At 43.3% G+C, this 24,369-nt stretch overlaps 1 protein-coding gene across 1 annotated transcript in view; it reads right to left on the bottom strand.

The window, feature by feature from the left end:
- The window catches only part of DSEL (dermatan sulfate epimerase like), a 71,356-nt gene extending 61,142 nt beyond the window's left edge, over nt 1–10,214 (bottom strand). The window contains exon 1 of the mRNA XM_077492383.1: nt 9,911–10,214. The gene's annotated coding sequence lies outside the window, so the exon portion shown is untranslated. The remainder of the gene's footprint in view (nt 1–9,910) is intronic.
- Between the last annotated feature and the right edge of the window lie 14,155 nt (nt 10,215–24,369).

The following is a 24,369-nucleotide window of genomic DNA, read 5'->3' as shown; positions in this document are numbered from 1 at the left end:
ACATATATATATATATATGTATATATATATATATATATATATATATATATATATATATATATATATATATATATATATATATACAGGCATACCCCACGTTTAAGTACACAATGGGGTTTATTTACTAAAGCTGGAAAGTGCAAAATCAGGCTCACTTCTGCATAGAAACCAATGAGCTTCTAACTCCAGCTTGTTCAATTAAGCTTTGATAATAAAACCTGGAAGCTGACTGGTTTCTATGCAGAAGTGAGCCTGATTTTATACTTTCCAGCTTTAGTAAATAAACCCCATTGTGTACTTAAAAGTGGGGTATGCCTGTATATATATATATATATATATATATATATTACACACATTAATTTGTTGTAATCTGATATCAGCACTCAATCCAAATAAATGCCTGGGTGTTCCACACAAGTAGGAGTAAGTAGTAAAAGGTCACGTAGGCACTTGCAGGACTTTAAAACAGAAATAGTGGGAAAACAATGATTTATTTTGGCAATGCTTCTATAAATCTCAACCCAAGGCCAAAACTTCTGTATAATAAAACTGTTATTTTTCTACTATTTCACTATTCGAAAACCTTGTGTGAGTGCCTACCTTAACTGATACTACTTACCCTGTGTGGAGCACCCAGGTATACAAACACATTGAGGGTGGATACGGCTTCACAGAATATAACATCATATATATATATATATATATATATATATATATATATATATATATATATATATATATATATATATATATATATATATATATATAGACACACACAAAATCAATAACATGTCTAGTACAAACACAGCACTGATATAACAGCAAAGGCTGCACTCAAGGCAAATAAATACAAAGAGCCCAGTGGAAGAGCCGCTCACAAGTCCTATATTGAAACAACATAAACAGATTTATTGGATGGCGCTTCAACAAGACAACTAAGAAAGAGAAAGAAATGAGAAAGGCAAGCAGTGTCTTGTTGAAATGTTGACTTATTATTCTATTTATGGTACTTCAATATAAGGCCTCATACACATGGACATTTTTACAGCTGCTTTTTTAGCAGCTTACAAACATCACTCCATGTTATTCATACACACCATGGCGTTTTTGAGCTGCAACAGGCATTGGCCTTTTTAACCAGTTCCCGACCGGCGCACGCCGACGTACGTCGGCAGAATGGCATGGGCAGGCATATTGGCGTACAGGTACGTCCATTTTTTAATGCTGCCCTGCCCTGCCCCAATATATTTTTGGGGGATATTTATTATAACAAAAAGTAAAACATTATGTGTGTTTTTCAAAATTGTCGCTCTATTTTTGTTTATAGCGCAAAAGATAAAAACCGAGCCACGTCGCATGACCACGCAGTTGTCAGTTAAAGCGACGCAGTGCCGAATCGCAAAAAGTGGTCTGGTCTTAAGCCAGCAAAATGGTCCGGTCTGAAAGTGGTTAAGCTACAAATAAAACCCAGGATCGGTGCGTTCTGAGGCTCCAGCACCAGAGCTGTAAAATTGCCAAACGCCGGTAAAAGGTATACACAGCGTTAGGTCTCATCTGGAATTTCTCTGCCCCTATTCAAAATCAATTGTTCCCTATGAGAGTCCATTGATTTAAACAGAAGTCACACCAGAAGTCGGATCAAGATGATCCGACTTGTGTGTTGAAAATCTTAAAGGGGAACCCTGCCAAAATGTAAAAAAAAAAATTATGCATGATGTTCCCAACCCCCTAAAAGACGATACCAGACCCTTCGGTCTGGTATGGATCTTAAGGGAAACCCCCTACGCCAAAAAAATAGCGTGGGGGGTCCCCCCAAAGATCCATACCAGACCCTTATCTGAGCACGCAGCCCAGCAGGTCAGGAAGGGGGGGGGGGGGCAAGCGAGTGTCAAAAATAAACACACTACACAGGTTTTTAACATATTTTATTAGGGCAGCTCCGGTTCTTCTCACTCTTCTGGCAATGTCTTCTCCCTCTCTGGTTCTTCTCCCCTCTGCACTGTCTTCTCTCTCCGTTGTCTTCTAGCTGTTTTGCAGGGTTTTCTCCCACTGCTCCTCTTCTGATGCTGACTCGATGCGTGCAAGGACTTATATTGGCATGGGGCGGGGCCACTTGATTACATAATTTGGAGGCCATGCCCCTTGTGGCATCACCCCCCCCCAGGGCATGATAGGGTGATGTCACAAGGGGCATGGCCTACAAATTACAGCATCCAGAGATCGCGTTGAGATCACCGGAGCTGCCTTAATAAGTAAAATGTTAAAAACCCGTGCAGTGTGCTTATTTTTATTTTTTTAAGGCCAATGGGTAGGGGTACTCATTCACATAGGGTGGGGGGCCTGGAACTCGGTGCCCCCTGGTTAAAGGAGGCTTCCAGATCCTGATAAGCCCCCTGCCGCAGACCCCGACAACCAACGGCAAGGGTTGCCGGAAAAAGGCCCTTGTCCTCATCAACATGGGGACAAGATGCTTTGGGGTGGGGGGGCGCAGAGCCCCCCGCTGCCCAAAAGCACCCCCCCATGTTGAAGGCATGTGGCCTGGTATGGTCCAGGAGGGGGGAGCGGGCGCTCGCTTATCCCTCCCTTTCCTGACCTGCCAGGCTGCATGCTCGGATAAGGGTATGGATCTTGGGGGGGTTCCCCTTAAGATCCATACCAGACCAATGGGTCTGGTATCATCTTGGGGTTGAACCTCACGCAATTATTTTTACATTTTACATTTTGGTGGGGTTACCCTTCAAGATTCTCAGCACACAAGTCACACCGCATCTTGATCCGACGTCTGGTGCGACTTCTATTGAAATCAATGGCCTCCCATAGGGAACCAATGATTTTGAATAGAGGCAGAGAAACGCGGCTGAAAGCTAGCGCGGCTAAACGCGTATTAACGCCAATGCAAAACGCAGATAAATTGCGTTTTTAACGCCATTTTTTCCACCATTTTAGATAGATAAGATAAATAGATAGATAGATAGATAGATAGGTACATAGTAGAGCTGCATGATTAATCGTTAAGAATCAAAATTGCAATCTTTTTCTCTTCCCGATCTTCAAAACAGTATGTCACGATTCTTTCTAACAAGTGCAGAGAGTTCTCACAGCTGAGAAAGAAAAAAAAAATCTGGGGCAGCCTGCCAAGTTTAATCACAACACTAATAAGTAGAAACAAAGTATCTTGGCGTGTAAATGAAGCAAGTTTAACCATTTAAAGACCAAACCTTTTCTGACATTTGTTGATTACAAGTAAAAATCATTATTTTCTGCAAGAAAATTACTTGGAACACCCAAACATGATATATATATATATTTTTTCAAATGCATTTTTTTTTTTTAAATACACTTTAATGAAATAAAAAAAAAACTAAAAACTAAATAGTAAAGTTAGTCCAACTTTTTGTATAATGCAAAAGATGTTATATGGCGAGAATCGTGATCTTTGTTCTTAGCAAAAAAATTGTGATTCTCATTGTAGCCAAAATCGTGCAGCTCTAGTACATAGTTTTGCTCAAAAGTTTGCACACCCTGGCAGAAATTGTGACATTTTGGCATTAATATTAAAAATATGACTGATAATACGACAAAAACAGTCTTTTATTTAAAGGAAAGTGATCACATGAAGCCATTTATCATCATATAGTTTTTTGGATCCTTTTAAAATCATAATGGTAACAGAAATCACCCAAAAGGCTCTGATCAAAAGTTTACATACCCTGGAATGTTTGGCCTTGGTACAGACACAGAAGGTGGCACACACAGGTTAAAATGGCAATTAAAGATTAATATCTCACATTTGTCGCTTTTTAACCACTGACATTACAATTCTGACATTTCTCTCCTACATGTAAAATTCATAATTTTTTTTGCTAGAAAATTACATAGAACCCCCAAACATTATATATTTTTTTAGCAAAGAACTTTTTATCTCGTACGGTATTTGTACAGCAATTTTTCGAACGCGTTTTTTTCAGAAAAAAAACAGTTTCATGCTTAAAAAAAAAAAAAAGTTAGCCCAATTTTTTTGCATAATGTGATAGATGAAGATACGCCGAGTAAATAGATACCCAACATGTCACGCTTCAAATTTGCACGCGCTCGTGGAATGGCGCCAAACTTTGGTATTTAAAATTCCCCATAGGCGACACTTTAAAATTTTTTACTGGTTACATGTTTTGTGTTACAGAGGAGGTCTAGTGCTAGAATTATTGCTCTCACTCTAACGTTCGCGGCGATACCTCACATGTGTGGTTTGCACACCGTTTTCATATATGGGCGGGACTTACGTAGGCGTTCGCGTCTGCGTACGAGCTCATGGGGGCTGGGGCCCTTTAATTTTTTTTATTGTATTTTTTTATTGTTAATTTTACTTTTATTTTTTTTAGTTTGACACTTAAAAAAAAAAAAATGTATGACTTTTATTCCTATTACAAAGAATCTAAACATCCCTTGTAATAGGAATATGGCACGATCGGACCTATTTACAGTGAGATATGGGGTCAATAAGACCCCATATCTCACCTCTAGGCTGGGAAGCCTAAAATAATAAAAAAAAACGATCACGGCTTCCCAGCCAAATCGGCGCTGTCATAACATCGCGCCCGGCCTCCGAACGATCATAGAGACTCCGGGGACCATCTGGTCCACCGAAAATCTCTATGGTATCATCCGGAGACTGGCGGATCCTGTGACCGGCTCACCGATGGAAGCGGTGATTTGGTAGAAGCACCGGAGGGCAGCGGGGGGGGGATGTCCCCTCCCGCCGCCCGTAAGAACGATCAAGCGGACGAACAGCCGCTATGATCGTTCTTATGGTGCAGGGAATCACAGGCTCAAAATGCCGATATCTGAATGATGTCTGTGACCTCAGGCATCATTCAGATATAACCACCGAAAGCCAAGGCCGTCCCTGGATGTCCTACCGGCGCAAAGTGGTTAAATCACAATTAGTGCCTGTGTATAAATAGTCAATGAATTTGTTAGCTCTCAGTTGGATGCCCTAAGCAGGCTAGACACTGAGCCATGAGGAGGTAGAAAAGAACAGTCAAAAGACCTGCGTAACAAGGTAATGGAACTTTATAAAGATGGGATATAAAAAGATACCCAAAGCCTTGAATATTTCAGTCAGTAATGTTTAATGTTGACGATGTATCGGTAAACAATAATGGTGGTCTCCGCAGCAGATTGGCCGCGAGATCACCGTTATCGCCCTCCGACGCTTACCGGAGCCGTCGGCAGCGGCGGAGGCAATCGGGTCCTGTCACTTCCTTGGTATATAGACGAGTGAGGCTAAGATGGCCCTCATCCGTCTCCATACCATAGCAGGGCGGAAGCGATGTCAAAACGTCACTTCCGCTCACACCTCTTAAAGGCACATTTTTTTCAATGTAATTTTTTCAAATGACAATTTATTTATTTTTATTGCATTTAAGTCCAAATATGAGATCTGAGGTCTTTTTGACCCCAGATCTCATATTTAAGAAGACCTGTCATGCTTTTATCTATTACAAGGGATGTTTACAGTCCTTGTAATAGGAATAAAAGTGACCCAAAATCTTTAAAAAAAAAAAAAAAACAGTGTCAAAATAAATAAAATACAATAAAATAAATAAGAATGAGCTTGCACGCAGAAGCGAACGCATACTTGAGTAGCACCCGCATATGAAAACGGTGGTCAAAGCACACATGTGAGGTATCACCGCGATCGTTAGAGTGAGATCGATAATTCTAGCCCTAGACCTCCTCTGTAACTCAAAACATGCAATCTGTAGAATTTTTTAAACATCGCCTATGGAGATTTTTAAGGGTAAAAGTTTGACGCCATTCCACAAGCGGGCACAATTTTGAAGCGTGACATGTTGGGTATCAATTTACTCTGCGTAATATTATGTTTGGGCTAACTTTACTGTTGTCTTATTTTTGTATTTAAAAAAGTGAATATTTTCCAAAAAAAGTGAGCTTGTAAGACTGCTGCGCAAATACAGTGTGACAAAAAAGTATTGCAATGACCGCTATTTTATTCTCTAGGGTGTTAGAAATTTTTTTTATAATGTTTGGGGGTTCTAAGTAATTTTCTAGCAAAAAAATGTGTTTTTAACTTGTAAACACCGAACCTGAAAAAGAGGCCTGGCCCTTAAAGTGGAGGGCCACCCTGAAAAAAGAAAATACATGAAAAATTAGAAAAAAATCATTAAAAAAAATGAAAAACATTTTTTTTTTTACTTTTTATTTACCAGAAATGTCTCTTGCTAGGTACATCATCCTAATCTGCCTCTTCCTCCTCCACGGAGATCTTCTTTCTTCTCTCCTCTGTGCGGCGTCTTCTGTGTAATGGGTCGCGCTGTGTTCTAGGAACTGTGTGTCCCAGAACACAGCGCGCCCCATTCACAAAGCGCTGCGTGACTCGTGCATGCGCAGTAGGAAACGGGTAGTGAAGCCGCAAGGCTCCACTGCCTGTTTCCCTTACCCAAAATGGGGGCGCCGGGACCCCAGACCAAAGCACGGCTCAGCCTCGGGCGGCCGACATCGCGGGCGCCCTGGACAGGTAAGTGTGCTTATTAAAAGTCAGCAGCTACAGTGTTTGCAGCTGCTGACTTTTAATTTTTTTTTTTTCAAAATCGGCCCTCCTCTTTAAGTGGTTAAGAAGTGGAAAATGCGGGGCTCTTTTGGTGCCAAGCCAAAGTCAGGTAGACTAAGAAAGATTGCAGCCACAACTGGCAGAGGAATTGCTCAGGATTCAAAGAAAAACCCACAGGTAACCGCAGGAGAAATACAGGCTGCCCTCCAAAAAGATGATGTGGTTGTTTTTAGGGAGCACAATTCAACAATAATTAAAGACTAAAAGAGCTGCATGGTTGAGGTGCCAGAAGGAAGTCTTTACTGCGCCAATGCCACAAAAAAGACAATGAGGCATGTCAAGGTGTTGTTGGGCATATTGCAGCCAGGCTTTTTTGTGGAACTTGTACAGTAAGGGTCCTTTCACCCTTATCGTCCTTTCGTGGATATCCACTTGCACAGCGGGGATCGCCAGAGCAGGAAGAGGACAGGTCCGTCTCTGCACACCGCGCAAGGACGGACCTGTCACAGCGCCGCTCTCCCCTATGGGAGATCGGGTGACGACGGACCGCAGTAAATAATTACACACCCCCTTTGTCCCTAGTGGTCTGTCCAGTGTCCTGCATGTACTTTTATATTATAAATACAGTTTTTTCTGCCTGGAAATTGGAGATTGTCCATAGCAACCAAAAAGTGTCCCTTTATGTCAAAAGTGATTTTAGACCAACTAGAAAACAGAGATAATAAATTATAATCACTTGCAGAACTGAGCGATAGCGATTTGTGGGGAGATCTGTCATCAAACACTAAATCTAATGACAGCGACAATTCTGCAAATTAGCAAATTTCTGTGTTTTTGGATTTGATTACATTATTGAATAATTTTTATTATTATTTATTATATTATAAACTTTATCATACCCGAGATGTCTACTAGACTCTGGTTTGAACAGATTTAAGAGAGTTATTCCTAAAGCCCCGTACACACGAGAGGACTTATGTCCGACAGACTTCCGAAGGAGTTCTGCCGGAGTTCTGCCGGAGTTCCGACAGAGTTCTGACGGACTTTTCGACTGAGCGGACTTGGCCACACACAATCACACTAAACTCTGACGGATTTGAACGTGATGACGTACGACTGGACTCGAATAGGGAAGTTCATAGCCAGTAGCCAATAGCTGCCCTAGCGTCGGTTTTAGTCCGTCGGAATAGCATACACACGAGCGAATTTTTCGAAGGGACCGGGTCCGGCGGAGTTCCGTCGGGAAAATTTGAAGCATGTTCCATTTTCTAAAGTCCGTCAGACTTTGGTGAATGAAAAGTCCGTTGCAGCCCACACACGATCGAATAGTCTGACGGAATCAGTCCGTCGGACTTTGGATGTTGAAAAGTCCGCTCGTGTTTACGGGGCATAAGAATTACAGGACTACAATATAAAACGCCAAATTTCCATGCAAAATAATTGTACCGCTTTCAGCACCTAAAACCAGAAATAATCATACCGCCAGGGAGGTTAAATAAAAGACAGTTTTTTGGCATGATTAGTCATATTTTCAAAATAAATGCCAACATTTCTAAATTTTTGCCAGGGTATGCAAACTTTTGAGTATGACTGTGTATATGTTTATATATATATATCTCAGTGGACCACTGAATTTCTCCTCTGTCCATTACCTTACTGGAATGGAGCTGAATATAAAAATGTGGTAGAGCTGCCATTGAAGTGGTGTGTGGTGGACTAGAAAGATACAAGTGTCATATTCAGGTCATTCTGAGTTCTCCCTCAATCTCCCTCAAGCGTCCTAAACCATTCCTTCTGTAATTTACAGCTATGAAAAGTACATAGAAAATACCATTAGAGGGCTGCCTACAAGTTAAGTTAGATAGTGATTGAGATTTTATATATATATATATAGAGAGAGAGAGAGAGAGAGAGAGAGAGATTTATATATTTTATACATATATATTACATACAATATAATAATAATTATGGTATTCGTACATATAAATAGTACATAATAACAATAATGTATTTATTGTGTATATATACGCTATTATTATGTGTATATATATATATACACACATATCGTTATTATTTGTGTGTGTGTGTGTGTGTGTGTGTGTATACACCTACACATAATAATAATAATAATAATAATAATAATAAGATATAAATGCACACACAAATAATAAATGATATTAAAATAAATAAATGATATATACTGTATATCACACACAGGCATACAAATGGTAATATCATTAACAAACATCCATACACACCCCTCTACTATATATTTGATAGTTCCATAGATAAGGGGTGAGCTGGGAATGAAGGAGGCAGAGCAGTGGGGTGGTAGGACACCCAGCCAGTGGCTATGAAATAATAATAATGATGATGAGGATAGGGATATGGATGAGGATAAGGATGAGGATATTGATGGGGGTAGAGATGAGGATTTTGATGAGGATAGGGATGAGAATAGGGATATTGATGAGGATATTGATATTGATGAGGATGGGGATATTGATGAGGATGAGGATATTGATGAGGATAGGGATGAAAATAGGGATGAAGATAGGGATGAGGATATTGATGAGGATGAGGATAGGGATGAGGATAAGGATGAGAATAGGGATGAGGATAGAGGTGAGGTTGAGGATATTGATGATGATAGGGATGAGGATAGGGATGAGAATAGGGATGAAGATAGGGATGAAGATGAGGATAGGGATGAGGATGAGGAGATTGATCATGATAGGGATAATGATGAGGATAGGGATGAGGATAGGGAAGAGAATAGGGATGAAGATAGAGATGAAGATGATGATAGGGATGAGGATGAGGATATTGATGATGATGAGGATAGGGATGAGGATGAGGATAGGGAAGAGAATAGGGATGAGGATAGAGAAGAGAATATGGATGGGGATAGAGAAGAGAATAGGGGTGAGGATGGGGATGAGGATAATGATGAGGATAGGGATGAGGATGAGGATATTGATGATGAGGATAGGGATAGGGAAGAGAATAGGGATGAGGATAGAGAAGAGAATAGGGATGAGGATGGGGATGAGGATAGGGAAGAGAATAGGGATGAGGATGGGGATGAGGGTGAGAATAGGGATGAGAATAGGGAAGAGAATAGGGATGGAGATGAGGGTAGGGATGAGGATGAGGAGTGGTCCCATCCACTAGATGGAGTGCAGGGTCTCCCCTCCCCCAGTACAAGTTGCAGACACGTAGAAGTGATCCGCACTCAGCTCTCGGCTCCCTCGGCTCAGCATTCTTCCAGGCGGGACAGAGGGTGTCCGGGGCCGTCCATATCGGACACATATGGGGTGGGGAGCGGTAAAAGTTTACCTGTGCCGGTGCAGGGTGGTGAGTAGGAGAAGTGTAGGGTAGTCCCATCTCTCACGGCTGGAGAGAAGGTAGGTTGTGCTGCAGTAGCGGGCTGAGCATCCCTCCGTGTGTCCTCCGTGTCTGTGTGTGTCGGTGGTGCAGGTCGGGTGTGACAGACGTCAGCGGTGAGCGCTCAGCATAGAGAGGGGAGGCAGGCGGTACAGAGCGGGGTGTAGGAAAGGGAAGAGGTGATGGGGAGTGCAGAGCAGCGCACAGCACACACTACAGCACACAGTACAGCACTGAGGAGATGGGATGAGGGCGGAGTCTGCGCACAGACGTCCCCGGGATCCTAGTGGAGAACGCTCAGTCCGGGGATGGCAGGCAGGGAGGAAGGATGCCGCTCACATTTCTCTCATTTCCTCCCCATCTGAGGGGTGACTCAGGGGACGATTCACACCTCCAACCTGCATGTTTCTATATGTGTGTGAAATGAATGGGACATGCATGTAATAGGACGTATTCCAAGCGTGTGAACCACGTCAATGTACATTATATATAGGAATAAATGAAAAAGACACAAGAGTCTATAAGGAGGAAATAAACTTCCCTCTAATGTTTGTACCCAGTCACGGCTGGTGCTCAAAATGTTTGTGGTGGTGCAAAAAATGTTTGAAAAAAAATCATCAATTGCAGTCACTGTGCCAATTAAACGCTGACACTGTCCCCATTAAATGCTGCTACTGTGCCCATCAAACACTGCCACTGTGCCCTGAAATGCTGTCACTGTGCCATCAATTGCAGACACTGTGCCAAACACTGCCACTGTGCCCATCAAATGCTGTCAGTGTGCCCATCAGATACTGCAGTGTGCCCATTAAATGCTACCAGTGTGCCCATCAGATACTGCAGTGTGCCCATTAAATGCTGCCAGTGTGCCCTTGAATGCCCCCAGTGTGACTCCCACCTGCCCGCCATCTGCCCTGCACTTAACCTGTCTTGGTGGGCAGTGGGTGACGGCAAAGTGCAGGGTCCTCCATGAGTCTCCTGCCATCCTCATCTCCCATCCTCTCCTCTTGATAGGCGTCCAATAGCAGCACCTGTCGTTTCAGACCCAATCACCTGATTGGTGGAGAGGCGGTTTAATGTCAGGAAAACGAATAGTCATTCACTTTTCTAACATGGCTGAGTGAGCTGCGAGCGCCCAGCACGGCTCTAATCAGGTGCTTCAAAAACACCCCTGCCTCTGTAATTCAGGCGCCCAAAAAAGGGGCCGGGCGCCTGAATAGGGGGTAGCAGCGATGGCCATAGATAGATTCATGCAATGTATGAATCTATCTATTGGTGATAGAGGGGGTGGCAGGAGAGAGAGGACGGCACCCGTGTACCCTTAATGCACGGGCTGCCACTGTTTGTACCTATAGGTAGGCCTAGAATCAGGGGCGGATCCAGAGCCTAGTCTCGGGAGGGGCACTGCCAGAAAATATGTTTTTTGGGGGCCATGGTTGTCATGGTGTCCGGATGATTGAAGCACATTATTATTATTACATTGTTATAAAAAATGAAATGGTTCAACTTACCATAATGCAGAATCAGTGGGAGCCCCAAGCGTGTCACCTGCCTCTGTCACCTGCCACACGTTGCGGATTGTCACTTGCCACGTCGCCTGTCACCAGATGCAGATTGTCACTTGATACGTCGCCTGTCACCAGATGCAGATTGTCACTTGATACGTCACCAGATGCAGATTGTCACTCACCACGTCCCATGCCACACGTTGCAGATTGTCACTTGCCACGTCCCATGCCACATGTTGCAGATTGTCACTTGCCACGTCACTTGTCACCAGATGCAGATTGTCACTCACCACGTCCCATGCCACATGTTGCAGATTGTCACTTGCCACGTCACCTGTCACCAGATGCAGATTGTCACTTGCCACGTCACCTGTGACCAAATGCAGATTGTCACTTGCCACATGTTGCAGATTGTCACTTGCCACGTCACCTGTCACCAGATGCATATTGTCACTTACCACGTCCCATGCCACACGTTGTAGATTGTCACTTGCCACATCACCTTTCACCAGATGCAGATTGTCACTTGCCACGTCCCATGCCACATGATGTGGATTGTCACTTGCCACGTCCCATGCCACACGATGTGGATTGTCACTTGCCATGTCCCATGCCACACAATTCAGATTGTCTCTTGCTCTGTCCCAGGCAGCAGATTACCAGTCAAGCAGTAGAGAGATGGAGTAATCTCTCTGCTGCCGCGGCTGCCTGCACACTGCACAGTGAGGGCAGAACTGCAGGGATGCAGGGCGGGCGCCTGTCTGTGAGAGATGATGTCATCTCTCTTCTCCCCCGCCCGCCGCCTCTCTGATTGGCCAGCAGACGCTCACACACTGTCAGTGAGCCGAGCCGAGCCACCCGCTGTCTCTCAACAGAGCCGCCCGTGCTCTCAGCCGTGGAGCCGTCCGCCGGCTCTCTCACACGCGGCGACACCTGCCCGCCCACTCACATTCTCGGAGGGGGCAATTGTCCCGTTGCCCCCCCTGGATCCGCCCCTGCCTAGAATAAGGCTTACCCAGGGGCAGACTGACAACTCATGGGGCCCCCAGGCAATAGGAGATTATGGGCCTCCAGGCTTACAGATGTCTACCATGAGGCAGCCATGTTTTTGACACAATATTATTGTGGGCATACTCATGCAGAGGGGCACCAAACTTAGCGACATGCAGAGTGGCAGAAGTCTTAGAACTGGTGTAAACATACCAGGAGCCTCTCATGGGCAGTGCCACCTTAACAGCATTATGCTCCCCTAGGCAAAATACTGAACTGGGACCCCTACCAGGGAGATGATGACCCGTCGCACGCATAGCACACCATGGCAAACAATGGGCATGGCCAGTGGGAGAGTCTTAAAAGATAACTGAACAGAATCTGCATCTGCTGTACACAATACAAACATACCACAGTCCTTGTACCCAAAGAAAATTAGAATGACTGTGTCACAATTGATAATCTCACAGACAAAAATAAATCTCGGTCAAAGGATCATTTGTTTTAAGAATAAATGTTTCCATTATATATGTTTTTTCTGCACAAAAAAAGGGGGATCTTTTTCTCTTACTGAGGCTACCTTAAAGACGAACTAAAGGGCTCTTTTACACATTCATGTCCGTTTTCACGGAATCCACTTTCTCAGCAGGGATTGATCCGGCAGATGACAAGTCCGTCTCTGCTCACTGTACAGGGACGGACCTGTCAGAGCCCCACTCTCCTCTATGGGGGATGAAAACGGATCCACCTGTCCATTTTCATCCGGACATTTAACCACAGACATCCGTCGCTCCATAGAGGTGCATAGAGCGACCATTTAGGTCTGCCTGAAAAACTGACAGGTAGACCTGAATGGTCTGCATGTGTGAAAGAGCCCTTAAACTTGAAGGTGCGGTGGCTCTCTCTTTCTCTCTTTAAACTTGAAGGAGTCGTAAAGGCAGAAGGTGCATTCTATGAATTAAGATAAAAACCCTTCTGTGTGTTACTTACCTGAGGCCCATCTCTATCCAGAAATGTCCATGAGTCCCTCCTGATTGGCTAAGACACAGCAGTAGCGCCATTGGCTCCCACCACTGTCAAACAAAGTCAGTAAGCCAATCAGGAGAGAGAGAGGGGGGACAGGGCCGAACCGCAGCTCTGTGTCTGAATGGCCACACGGAGCTGCAGCCTAGCTCGTGTGCCCCAAAGCAAGCTGCTTGCTGTGGGGGCACTCGACAGGAGGGAGGGCAAGGAGCAGTGAAGAGGGATCTGAGAAGAGGATCCAGGCTGCTCTGTGCAAAACCACTGCAACCGAGCAGGTAAGTATAACATGTTTTTTTTTTTAAATAACAGAAACCTTACAATCACTTTAATTAAAACCAGCAACTGGACTTTCGGTTCTGACGCCACATGAGGAGGAGGTAATCAGACACAGCTCCCGCTGCACTCCTCACATAACCGGCCAATAAGCCTACTACAGTTTCGGGGTGACCCCATCCCCCCATCCCCATACCTTGTGAGACCCCATGGACCATTTTATGAAGCGATCGTACTGCTGAGTGGTGTCTTCCATGCTACAACCGGCGGGAGATGCGGACGGAGTCAAAATGGCAGCCGCTCCCTGTGCAACAGAGACACTGCAGTCTCCTACGATGTCAGGAGCGACTGCCGCAGATCCTGCCTCTCCTGCAGGTATAGCACAGGCAGTAGTCACTCTTCTTGGCCCTACTCTGACTGCCACAGTAGACGCTGCAGTACAAAGGGGACTGGAGCAGATTCACGTTGAGCTCCAGGCACAGGCTCAAAGACTCTCACATGTGGAGGAACGGATTTCCTCACTGGAAGATGAATCCACTGCCAACTCTGCTGCTGCTCTAGCCTGCATAGGTTCTTCTAACAGGGACATATGGGATAAGCTGGATGATTTGGAAAATCGTTCAAGAAGGAACAATCTGCGCATAATCGGGCCAGAGTCAGTCTTCAATGCCCAGCTCACAAATCTCTGCGCTAAAATTATCACTGAGCGACTGGGTCTTCGCATTCCCTACACTGCATCGTACATGCTCATCACATTGATCAGTATACAGAAAATCGCACTAAACTGAGGCATGTCATTGTCAGATATCTCAATTATGCTGACAAATATGCCATTATGCAGAAATTTCACCATTCACGTTCTCTGTCCGTTGATGGTGTAAACCTTCTGCTCTTCACAGATTATTCAATGGAAGTAATGAAACAATGTAAGGCATTCTCTTCGGTCTGCTCGACACTATACAAGAATCAAGTAAAATTCTCCCCAGCCTCTCCGGCAGTCCTACATATACAACATATCCAATCACGGGAGAACATCTTACTTTTACCTCCCCGGAAGATGCAGTATAATACATCAACAATGCCTTTGGCACAGAAATGGAACACATAAACTCTGTTGAGGGCTCTTCAACATCTGCTAATACTTCCTCCATGCTACCTAAACAACAATGCAGTCCAACTAAGCCTCCATACAAATGTAGTCACTTTACTCACCATGAAGGCTGCACCAGAATTCACTGAACGACTCCTGGAACTTTCTATCACTGGAATTGCATAAGAGACGGGTAGTATTACCCCCTTCTCTTTCCCCCTTTTGAACTCCCTGTTGCATTTTATTGGCTAAACCATTGCTCTACTCATTTATGGTTGCTAGTTGAACGTTTATTTTGCCAATGATGCACATTGCTAATCATTTGTATGGTTACCTTTAAGATCAATGCAGTTAGCCAAATCCTTGCTCACTCTATGAGTTGATCCTTGAGCCACATTCTCGCTCTTAAGGTCTTATCCCTTCACCCAGCTTTGCATGGGTCCCTCCTAAGCCCTCTCTCTATCCCCCCTCTATACTCCTTACCCACATCCACCCTTCCTTCCCCCCCCCCAAGCTCACACTTCACCCCTAGGAGAGGAGCAAGTGACTGGCTGGAAAAATGAAGTTCACACTGTCTGTTAGATAGTTGTTTTTTGTTGTTTTTTTGTTGCTGTTTTAGTTCTGATTATGTGACAATCATATTTACCTGTTTTGTACCTATACCCTCAGGTGACATACAATACTTTGGTGACTCTCAGATGGAAGGTGCAATGTCAGCAGGAAAGCTTTATTGTAAGCCTCCAAATCACTACTTTATTTTACATCAGACAAGGTTTCTCCAACCAATGGGAATCACCTAAAGATTGTTTCCTGGAATGTTAAAGGGCTCCGCTCGCCAAGTAAGCGCATGTTAATCTCCAGACACTTAAAGTGACTCCGGGCAGATGTGGTGCTGTTGCAAGAGACACGCCTGTCTGCAGACGATTTAACCTGTCTTTCCAAACTATGGATTGGTGATGTATATGGTTCACCAGCAATTGGCCTCAAGGCTGGAGTAGCTATATTTCTCCACAAAAATCTGAGACATACTATTAGAGATATACAGACTGACTCGACTGGCTGCAAAATGACACTGCATATGACTTTAGAAACTAAAGACATAGCTACCACTAACTTATACGCTCCTAACTCTCCTAATACTTTATTTTTTCGAGACATGGTGACATAGGTACTGAGTGCCCCCAAGACTCTACATCTGGTAGGCGGAGACTTCAATTCTGTTATGTGCACATTGGAAGGCTGCACGATGGATCACAGTCCATCGCTTCTATGCGTTTTGTAGACTTGTGGCGTTTAACACACCCGACTGATTGAGAATATACCCCCCCACAATTATTTTTCCACGCATTGATTACTTTTTTTGCCTCTCCTGCATTAGTATCGACGTTGCAGGGCTTTAAAATCAGTGACACAAGAATTTCGGATCACAGCCATCATTATAAATTTGACACATGCTAAACCCTCTTCTTCCTCAACCACATGGCACTTTCCTTCCTATCTGGCAGACAATGAAGACTTACGCCACATGCTGTATGAAGCCTGGGCAGAATATGCTTCTACGAATGGGGCACGCCTTACCGACCCAAACCTCTTCTGGGAAGCAGGTAAAGCCTTCCTAAGGGGGAAAATCATTTTGTATACTACCCAATTTAAAAGACACTCTAGGCAAAAATACATGCAAGCTAGTGAAGCTTTACACTCAGCGCACAAACACCTAACACTAAACAGCATCTCTGATAACATACAAACGTGGCGACAAGCTAAGCACAATTTTGACCTATGGGCAGAACAGCAAGAAGTGCCTAAAACATCCTACATTTTCACAGGTTTGGTAACAAGGCGGGCAAACTATTGGCTAAGCTATGCTCAGGGACATTGCAACCCACCCATATCTCTGTCTTAAAAAACATGGCTGGCTCCCTGGTTACCTCACCTGCAGAAATTGATAAATTACTTGCAGACTATTATACAACTTTATATTCCACAGACTCGACCGACCAAAACAACCGCAGAAGCTTTACTGGCTAAGATCCATTTACCTAAACTTCAGTCTACCCACTTGGAGGCGCTCAATGCTCCCATCTCCGTTGAAGATATCCAGCTGACTATTAAGTCTCTGGCATCTGCCAAAGCCCCAGGCCCAGATGGTTGCTGAATTTTATAAATTGAAGAAAGACTTTATCGCTGACACTCTAAAGCATGTTTTTGCCGCCATGTGGGATGGTGGCCCCTTTCTCCCTATGGGAACACAGGCACACATTAGACTGATCTCCAAAAAAGGACAGGCCCCCTTATACCTAGGCTCTTACCACCCAATCTCCCTAATCAATGTGGACATTAAAATTCTCTCTAAAATATTTGCTTCACGTTTAGCTCCTTTACTCCCCTCTTTACTCCACCCAGCCTCATCTGGCTTTGATCCAGGGCGATCCGCCACCCTAAACATTCGTAGCGTTCTTATGGCGCTGGAATATGCTAAATCACACCCAGATCAGGATGTGACTATCATATCACTTGATGCCGAAAAAGCTTTCAACAATATCAGTCTGTCATGGCTTTTCCAAATGATGGATGATTTTGGTGTTTCGGGCCCAATCATGCATTTTTTACAGCAAATGTATGCGTCCCAGACTCCCCGATGGCATGCCTTGTCACTCCCGACTTTATCTCCGACATGATCCCTCTGACAAAGGGGACGAGGCAGAGATGCCCCCGTTCCCCTCTAGTTTTCAATATGGCTATTAAGACTCTATCCAGGATACTCAATTTGCCTGATGGCATCAGTGGCATCACTGTGGGCAATCAAGTCTTTCTTTCTGCCCTAATCGCAGATGACATTATTATTCTCCACCAATACTCTATCAGACTTTGACAGACTACAAGAACTTTTTGCGGCCTTTCAACTGAGCTCTGGCTTTTAGAATTAACTTTGATAAAAGCAAAAGTTTGATCACTCCAACCATGACTATCTACTAAATGGCGGTCTTTATCCCTGTTTGCCTTGGCACCCCAACACAATACCTATTTGGGTATCCATATAGGCAGAGAACCTTCCTGTTTATACGGTCTTAACTACCCACCTCTAATAACCAAAATTATAAAGGAGCTGGAACCTTGGGCAACCCTCCCCCTCTCGCTCTTTGGGAGATGTCACCTCTTTAAAATGGTGTCGTTTGCACATCTACTCTACCCTATGAAAACCATACCTCCTTTATTAAAAAAACATTCTGATGTACAGAAAATTCACAAGGTGCTGTCTGCCTTTATATGGTCCCACAAAAAACCCTGCATAGCATTGCAAAAATTATGTCTCCCTAAGTCCAAGGGTGGTGCAGGCTTGCCTACTATACGTTTCCACAATCTATCTTGCCTACTTAGACAAGGTCTTGATTGGTTTTCTAGAAAATCGAAATACTCCAATATTATACTTGAGAGCGCCTTGGCCTCTCCACATGCCTTTTCTTCTATCCTCCACTTGAATCCTAGAGCTCTACCACCTCACCTTAAATCAAGTGTTCTCATCAAGGACACGATTCTTGCTTAGAGAGAGATACGAAGACTCCTGGGGTTGCCATTGAGTATATCCTTCCATTTGCCAATTCAAGTCAACCCTATGTTTCTTCTGTCTATCCAGCATAAAGCTTTTGATCAATGGCACACTTGTGGCCTTATTAAAATAACCTCCATGTACCTTGTAAAACCTGGCGAGTTCAAATCCTTCCAAACCCTCTCATGTGAATTTTCCTTGCCATCATCGCACATCTTCTACTATCATCAACTATTGAACTATTTACGATCTTGTTGTGGACCTCAGACTGATGCCCTTCAAAAGTCATTCATCAACATAGTACTCCAGAGAGACTACTATTCAATGTCCAGCCTATACTCTCACCTCATTACACACCAATCTGATAAATACCATCTCACACCATTCCAAAAATGGTCTGCCATCTTTGATGATAATGAACTTCCAGAAACAACCCTAGAAGAATACCGATACATCCACAAACTTACGATCTCAGAAACATGGAGTGAAACACAATTTAAAATAATCCACAGGGCATAATACTTGTTCCATCAACATGGCAGACCCTGCTCAAGCGCACTGCCCCTGGTGCTCACTATCACGTCCTATGCTGCTTCACCTTCTCTGGGAATACCCAACCATTACTACATACCAGGACTGTGCTGGCCTTCATCTTCAAAATCAATAAGACTCGGATATCAAAAAATCCTCTATTGTATCTGTTCAGTTGTGAACCACTCTCTTCCCCATCATCAAGAGCAAGACCATTCAACTTTGCACAATGGACTCATATATGTCTCCTAGTAGTCTGACCCCTCCTTTTTCTTACCACCCTAGAGCAACCACAAATTCATGAAGCTCTTTGTCGACTCAAGATTCTTTTCTGTCCAAAACAGCCTTTTCCACTGATATTATTGTAATTATGCCACTCTCTGAGACCACTAATTAGATTCACTAAACGTTGCTTCCATTCCTGAAGGTACTAATGTTCAATATGTTGTTTTGTTTTGAAATGTTATGTCATATTATTGTCTACAGGTAAATATGTTTACCCTGTCATCCTCTCCCCCCCCCCCCCATGCTCCCCCATCCCGTATCCACAATCAAACTTTAATTGTCTATCTGTTTGAGCTTTCTTCGGGGCTATTAAGCTCTATGTTATTGTACTGTGCAAATCTCAATAAATATTTTTTTTAAAAACAGCAACTGTTGAGACAACACCTTGGTCAGGTCTATGTAAAGTATAATGTACAGAGTGCATGGGTCAGGAGTAAGAAACAAACAAAACAACATATAGAGTACAGCAGTCAGGATGAGCCCCAAACTCACATCAGAGTCCCAACATTCTCCCTATACATCACAGTCCACAGAGTCCTCTCTTACATCAGAGTCCCACCTTACGGCAGAGCCCCCAGAGGGGCATATTATGGCAGAGCCCCCAGAGTGGCACCTTACGGCATAGCCGCCAGAGTGCCACCCTACAGCAGAGCTCCCCAAGTGACACCCTACGGCAGAGCCCCCAGAGTGCTACCTTACGACAGAGCCCCCAGAGTGCCATCTTATGACAGAGCCCCCAGAGTTCCACCCTAAGGCCCCACGCAAATATATAAAATAGAAAATAATATTGTATAAAGCAATTTAGCCAGGATGCCTGACAGGTACTCGGGTACTCAGATGGACTGTGACAGGTACTCAGGTACTCTGATTGTGACAGGTCCTCTGGTACTCTGATGGACTGTGACAGGTATTCCGGTACTCTGATGGACAGTGTCAACTCTTCTGGTAAGGCTGTCCACAAGGTTTAGGAGTGTGTCTATGAGAATATTTGACCATTCTTCCAAAAGCGCATTTGTGAATTCAGGCACTAATGTGGACGAGAAGGCCTGGCTCGCAGTTTCCGCTCTAGTTCATCCCAAAGGTGTTCTATCGGATTGAGGTCAGGACTTGAACTTGACTGGCCTGCACAGAGTCCTGACCTCAACCCAATAGAACACCTTTGGGATGAATTAGAGCGGAGACTGCAAGACGGGCGTTCTTGTCCACATCAGTGCCTGACCTCACAATTGTGCTTCTGGAAGAATGGTCAAACATTCCCATAGACACTCCTAAACCTTGTGGACAGCCTTTCCAAAAGATTTGAAGCTGTTATAGCTGCAAAGAGTGGACCAACTCAATATTGAACCCTATGACCTAAGACTGGGATGCCATTAAAGTTCATGTGCATGTAAAGGCAGGTGGCCAAAAACTTTTGGTAATATAGTGTATTTATTTATACATGTTGATTATATCCTGCCTTAATATCTTCTTCTCAAGAGAGAATAAATGTCGTTTAGCAAATCTTTTCCCATAGCTGAGCTCCTCCATACCTCTTATAAATTTGGTTGCACTTCTCTGCACTGTTTTGTCAACCCGTGCCAAAAACTGCATATTTCAGATGAGGTCTTACTAATGATTTGTATAGGGGCAACGTTATGTCTCTCTCCTTCTCTCTAGAGTGTATGCCTCTTTTAATACAATAAACTCTTTTGCTTGCTTTAGAAACTTTTTGCTATAATAAATATCCCCAAATTAAAAAAAAAAGTAAAAATGTTTCCTCTGTTTAGGATGATATGTAATCTTCTACTTATTTTTGGTAAATAAAATCACAATAAGCATATATATTGATTGGTTTGCACAAAAGTTATAGCGTCTACAAAATAGGGGCTAGATTTATGGCATTTTTATTTATTTATTTTTTACTAGTAATGGCGGCCATCTGTGGGTTTTTTATTTGGACTGCAACATTGCGGCGGACAGATCGGACACTTTTGACACTTTTTTAATACTCACTGATTACTGTATAAATGTCACTGTCAGGGAAGGGGTTAACACTAGTTCTAACTGTGGGAGGAATGGGACTGCCAAGGGGAGGAGACTGATCGGTGTTCCTATATATTAGGAACACACGATCTGTCTCCTCTCCCCTGTCAGAACGTGGATTTGTGTGTTTACACACACAGATCCTTGCTCTGGCTTTGTCAGGAGCGATCACATGTGCCCGGCGGATATCGCGCCGGCCTGGCACGCACATCAGTACCTCAGAACGCGTGCACCCCCTATTACCCTTAAAGTGGCCGCCGTACAGCTACGGCAGATGGTCGGCAAGCGTTTAATGCATATGATGCATTAACCTCCCTAGCGGTTTGATTATTTCTGATTTTAGGTGCTGAAAGCGGTACAATTATTTTGCATGGAAATTTGGCGTTTTATATTGTAGTCCTGCAATTCTTAGGAATAACTCTCTTAAATCTGTTCAAACCAGAGTCTAGCAGACATATCGGGTATGATAAAGTTTATAATATAATAAATAATAATAAAAATTATTCAATAATGTAATCAAATCCAAAAACACTGAAATTTGCTCATTGAAGAATTGTCGCTGTCATTAGATTTAGTGTTTGATGACGAATTTCCCCACAAATCGCTATTGCTCAATTCTGCAAGTGATTATAATTTATTATCGCTGTTTTCTAGTTGGTCTAAAATCACTTTTGACATAAAGGGACACTTTTTGGTTGCTATGGACAATCTCCAAATTCCAGGCAGAAAAAAAACAGTATTTATAATATAAAAGTGCATGCAGGGCACTGCACAGACCACTAGGGGCAAAGGGGGTGTGTAATTTTTTTATACAGTACTGTAATCTGTAAGATTACAGTACTGTGTGTGTTTTGTGTGTTTTTACTTTTTTGAATTTGGCGCCGATCTCCGCTCCCGTGCCTCATAATGTCACAGGGAACGGAGCTCGGCGGCACTTGGGCACTGTGTGAATCGAGAGGAGGACAGCTCGCACACACACCGTGGAGGACATCGCTGGATCCAGGGGACAAGGTAAGTAACCTCTCCCTGTATTCAGCGATGCGATCCCGAGTCTGGCTCGGGGTTACCACTCGTGGTACTGAAATTGCAGCCCGAGCCAGACTCGGGATTACCGCCAGGGAGGTTAAGGTGAAAAAACACAAGGGTTTACAACCTCTTTAAACACCCAGACAGAACACCTCTTCCTAGTATGTAAAATGCCTGCATGCATGCTTTTAGCCCCCAAGTGCATACCTTTACATTAATTAACACTAAACCTAATTTGCCACACAGGTAGGGTTACTACCTGTTTGGTATTCACTTGGACAGTTCGGGTTTGGAATCATGTGTCTGGGTTTCAGACTGGCTGAAACCCGGTCACATTATTTAAGATCAGACTATGACTTCCCAGCAGGGTTGCTGGCTGCAGTTGTCTCTCTTTCACACTGCCCAAAGCCAGCACTGACAATTCCTCCATCTCCCCCCCACACACACACAGACAGGAGAGGAGCGAGGGCTTGAGCTGCTCCTCTTCCTCCGGCCCCTACCCCTCTTTGTCTGCCCACATTCCAATCCCTGGCACTGTGCCTCTGAAAAGGTCGGGTGGGAAATTTGAAGTTTAGCAGCCTCAGATACATCTGAATGAGACCGCCAAGGGGTAAGTGAGCTCACCATCCATCCCTGTCTGTGACTGAAGTCTCTCCCCTGTCTCATGTAATTTAGACTGTGGGGACTTTAACCACTTGACCACTGGGCACTTAAACACCCTTAATAACTAGACCAATTTTAAGCTTTCGGTGCTCTCACATTTTGAATGACAATTCCTCAGTCATGCAACACTGGACCTATATGAAATTTTTGTCCTTTTTTTCACACAAATTGAGCTTTCTTTTGGTGGTATTTAATCACCGCTGGGTTTTTTATTTTTTGTGCTATAAAAGAAAAAATACAGAAAATTCTGTAAAAAAATGAATTTTTCTTTGTTTCTGTTATAAAATTTAGCAGATTAGTAATTTTTTCTTCATAAATTTTGTCCAAAATTTATACTGCTACATATCTTTGGTAAAAATAAGTACAAATTGGTGGATATTATTTGGTCCTTGTGAAAGTTAGAGTCCACAAGCTATGGTGCCAATATCTGAAAATTGATCACACCTGAAGTACTGACGGCCTATTTCAATTTTTGAAACCCTAACATGTCAGAAAAGTACAAATACCCCCCAATTGACCCCTTTTTGGAAAGAAGACATTCCAAGGTATTTAGTAAGAGGCATGATGAGTTTTTTGAAGTTGTCATTTTTTCCCACAATTCTTTGCAAAATCAAGATTTTTTTTACTTTTTTTTTTTTCACAAAATTGTCATATTATCAGTTTATTTCTCACACAGCATATGCATACCACAAATTACAACCCAAAACACATTCTGCTATTACTCCCGAGTACGGCGATACCACGTGTGAGACTTTTACACAGTGTGGCCACATACAGAGGCCTAACATGCATGGAGCGCCATCAGGCGTTCTGGAGCACCCAGGACAATTGACATTTCTCTCCTACATGTAAAAATCATCATTTATTTGCAATAACATAGAATCCCAAAACATTATATATGTTTTTTTAGCAAACACCCTGGAGAATACAATGGTGGTCGTTGCAACTTTTTATCTTGCACGGTATTTGCGCAGCAATTTTTCGAATGCTTTTTTTTGGAAAAAAAACTGTTTTGTGCTTAAAAAAAAAAAAAAACACAGTAAAGTTAGCCCAATTTTTACATAATGTGAAAGATGAAGTTACACCGAGTAAATCGATACCTAACATGTCACTCTTCAAAATTGCACAGGCTCGTGGAATGGCGCCAAACGTCGCTACTTAAAAATCCCCATAGGCGACGATTTAATTTTTTTTTACTGGTTATATGTTTTGAGTTACAGAGGAGGTCTAGGGCTAGAATTATTGCTCTTGCTCTAACGTTCGCAGCGATACCTCACATGTGTGGTTTGAACACCGTTTTCATATGTGGGCGGAACTTACGTATGTGTTCGCTTCTGCATGCGAGCACATGGGGACAGGGGCGCTTTAAAAATAAAATAAAAATTATTGTTCATTTTACTTTATTTATTTTAGTTTGACATTTTTTTCCCCAAAAATAAATTTTTTGATCACT

The sequence above is a fragment of the Lithobates pipiens genome, unplaced genomic scaffold (assembly GCF_037356315.1).
Source record: "Lithobates pipiens isolate NorthernLeopardFrog02 unplaced genomic scaffold, aLitPip1_a1.2 Scaffold_19, whole genome shotgun sequence".
Lineage (NCBI taxonomy): Eukaryota > Metazoa > Chordata > Amphibia > Anura > Ranidae > Lithobates > Lithobates pipiens.
This window is presented reverse-complemented; position numbering and strand designations above follow the sequence as displayed.